The following is a 2909-nucleotide window of genomic DNA, read 5'->3' as shown; positions in this document are numbered from 1 at the left end:
TGCACAAGGTAGAAAGAGGAAGGTAAACTGCACAGGGATGCAAAACTGGATGAACAATATAGGGGCAAGGAATATTCTGACTCCCCACCCAACAGCAGAAGATAACCGGGACTCTGTATCCTCCAATCCCCAATCCAGAAAAGAAAGCTATCTGGTAAGTTTATTCTTCCCCTGGACTGAACAGGAACAGTGTCAAAAAGAAATGGAAATTGTGAATTCTGCTTTTCAAAAAACTATCCTTTATGAATAATGTAGAGAAAAACAATTGTCAAGTGAGAAAAAAATAATTTGTCACTAGCAGACTTACCTAAAGGAAGTTCTTCAAACAAAAAGGAAATGATAAAAGAACCTTAAGCATTAAGAAGGAAGTCAGATTGGTGGGAAGAGTAGAAATATAGATAAATCAAATATACTATCTCTTCATAATTTTTCTAAATCATATTTGATTAAAAATTATACCACTTCCTGATACTCAAAGACAATGACATTTAAAAAGTGTAAAAGTAAAGGAATCTAAATGGAAATAAGGTTACCATACTTTACTGAAAGTGCTAAAATATTGATACCACTTATAAAACTAAACATGCAATTGCCATATTACCCTCGAGCATTTATCCCAAAGAAGTGCATGTTCACACAAAAATCTGTACATGAATCTTCACAGTAGCTTTATTTGTAATAGCCAGAAAACTGAAAAGAACCCAGATGTCCTTCAATGGGTGAAAGGTTAAATAAACTGTGCTACGTTCATATTATGAATACTTACTCAGCAATAAAAAATAATAAACTATTAGCATACACAATAATTTGGATGAATCTCAAGGACTTAATTATACTGAGAAAACATCAACCTCAAATTTTACTTACTATATAATTCTACTTATATGAATTCTTGAAATGAAAAAATTTTAAAGGTGGTGATTAATGGCTGCCAGGGATTGAGGGAAGGGGCAGGAGGAAAGTGGGTATGGTTATCAAAGAAGGGGTCCTCGAGATGATGGCACTGGTCTGTATCATGACTGGTGGGAAATATACAAACTTACACATGGACTAAACTTTCACATAACCAAATACGCACAAACACAAATGAATACATGTAAAAGTAGGAAATTTGAATAAGATCTATGGATTGTATAAACTCTGATTTCCCGGTTGTGATACTGTACTACAGTTTTGCAAGATGTTACTATTGGGGAAAACTGAGTAAAGGGCACATAGGAAGAGATAGCCCATATATTTCTTAAAATTGCATGTGGATTTACAACTACCCAAAAATGTTTAGTTAAAAAATAAATACACAAGAAAAAATTTGTAACTATATATGGTTATGGAGGTTAACCAGACTTACTGAAATGATCATTTCACAATATAAAAAATCTGGAATAGTTATGTTACACACTTGAAACTAACAATGCTATGTCAATTATACCTCAATAAAAACATAAACTGATAAAATACACAGCACTTTCAGAAAGACCTTATAAACTGCCAGAATAAATTTTATCTCAAAATGTTTAAGTACCTATGAAGTTACAAAAATCTACTTATAGAAATAAAAACATTTTTTACCCTTATTTACAGGAATTTTAAAGAAAGTACTTGATAAAATATTGCTTAAAGCAGGCAAATTAGATAATTATTATTAGAGAATTATTTCCTACTGATATGCTACTGGGGTGAGGTGATATGGGTTTTTAAAAGTTTATAGATTTTACAGATTTTCTTATTGAAAAGTCAGACAATTACTTCTGATTTATGGTTCAGCTACAAGAGGGATTTGTAGCTGCTGTTTCATGTTGAGTCCAAAAGGTTGCTACAAACATGTGCCTTGTACAGCTTATTACATCTATAGAACAGAATAGAATTATAGCAAAACTATTATATAAATATAACCTAAGTATTCTACATTTTCCCAAATGCTACTTTTTATTTTTAAATGGTGAAAGTTTTATTTTTGTGTATGGGCTATAGAAACAAACTGCACTCATTTATTAAAAACTACAATGTTCCAATGTAAAAATTATTACAAAATAAAATTCAGAGCTAGCCTACCAGGACTGAAAATCAATGCCTCATTTTACGGATGAGAAAACACACATCATAAAAGGATGAATGACATTATCAGTCCCTAGTCAGTCACCCCAAATAAATAGGTTGAGGCACACTTAAACAGATGCTTCAAAATTATTTAATCCAAAAGTTCCCATGAAAAATATAGCACATTCACCGCGTTAGAGGTCTCTGAGAAAACATTTTACAGTTGTAACAACAAATTTTAAATTAAAGTCTTAATCTTCAGAATGTTTAACATATTAAAAATCTTTAGCCAAAATAATACCTCATTTTGGGTGGTGATAAATATCAAAGGTGGTCTGCCAAGACAATTAACTATTGGAATGAAGACTTTTGTCAGTGCTTTTATCTTTTCTTCTACTGCCCTTCAAAATTCAGGAGGATGACACATGTGTAATCTGGTATTCACTCCTTCCCTCAGGTTCTAGCAGAGGATACGGACAAAATTTGAGAGAGAGAGTAAAGAGCTATGGGAACTAGTTAATATCAGTGATATAGAGATATGTTACATTAGTGGTATAGAGACTGGAACTTATTATTTAATCCAGGCTCTACAGAGCAGATATAGACGTTGATAGAGCTCTATCTACAGATCATAGATATAGACATGTGCTAGTAGGCATGTTAGTTGACCCTAGAACATGGGTTTGAATTGCGCAGGTCCACTTATATGCAAATCTTTTTCAGTAAATACGTACAAAACTATACATGTATTTTCTCTTTCCTTATGATTTTCTAAACATTTTTCCTCTAGCTTTATTTTCTTTGTATTTAGTATATAAAAACATATAGCACACAAAATGTGTTAATCCACTGGTTTATGGGATTCAGTATGG

General features: G+C 32.1%; 1 protein-coding gene across 3 annotated transcripts in view; it reads right to left on the bottom strand.

Annotated features, from left to right (window-relative positions):
* ORC5 (origin recognition complex subunit 5) overlaps positions 1–2909 on the bottom strand; it is a 66199-nt gene that overhangs the window by 14147 nt on the left and 49143 nt on the right. Inside the window, exon 13 of one of the 3 annotated variants that reach the window (XR_002828393.1) lies at positions 2339–2497. The exons of the other annotated variants lie outside the window; for them this stretch is intronic. The gene's annotated coding sequence lies outside the window, so the exon portion shown is untranslated. The remainder of the gene's footprint in view (positions 1–2338; positions 2498–2909) is intronic. 3 annotated transcript variants of the gene reach the window in all.

The sequence above is a fragment of the Myotis lucifugus genome, unplaced genomic scaffold, assembly GCF_000147115.1.
Source record: "Myotis lucifugus unplaced genomic scaffold, Myoluc2.0 scaffold_18, whole genome shotgun sequence".
In the NCBI taxonomy this organism is placed as follows: domain Eukaryota; kingdom Metazoa; phylum Chordata; class Mammalia; order Chiroptera; family Vespertilionidae; genus Myotis; species Myotis lucifugus.
The sequence above is the reverse complement of the archived record's forward strand: the minus strand, read 5'-3'. Positions and strand labels throughout refer to the sequence as shown.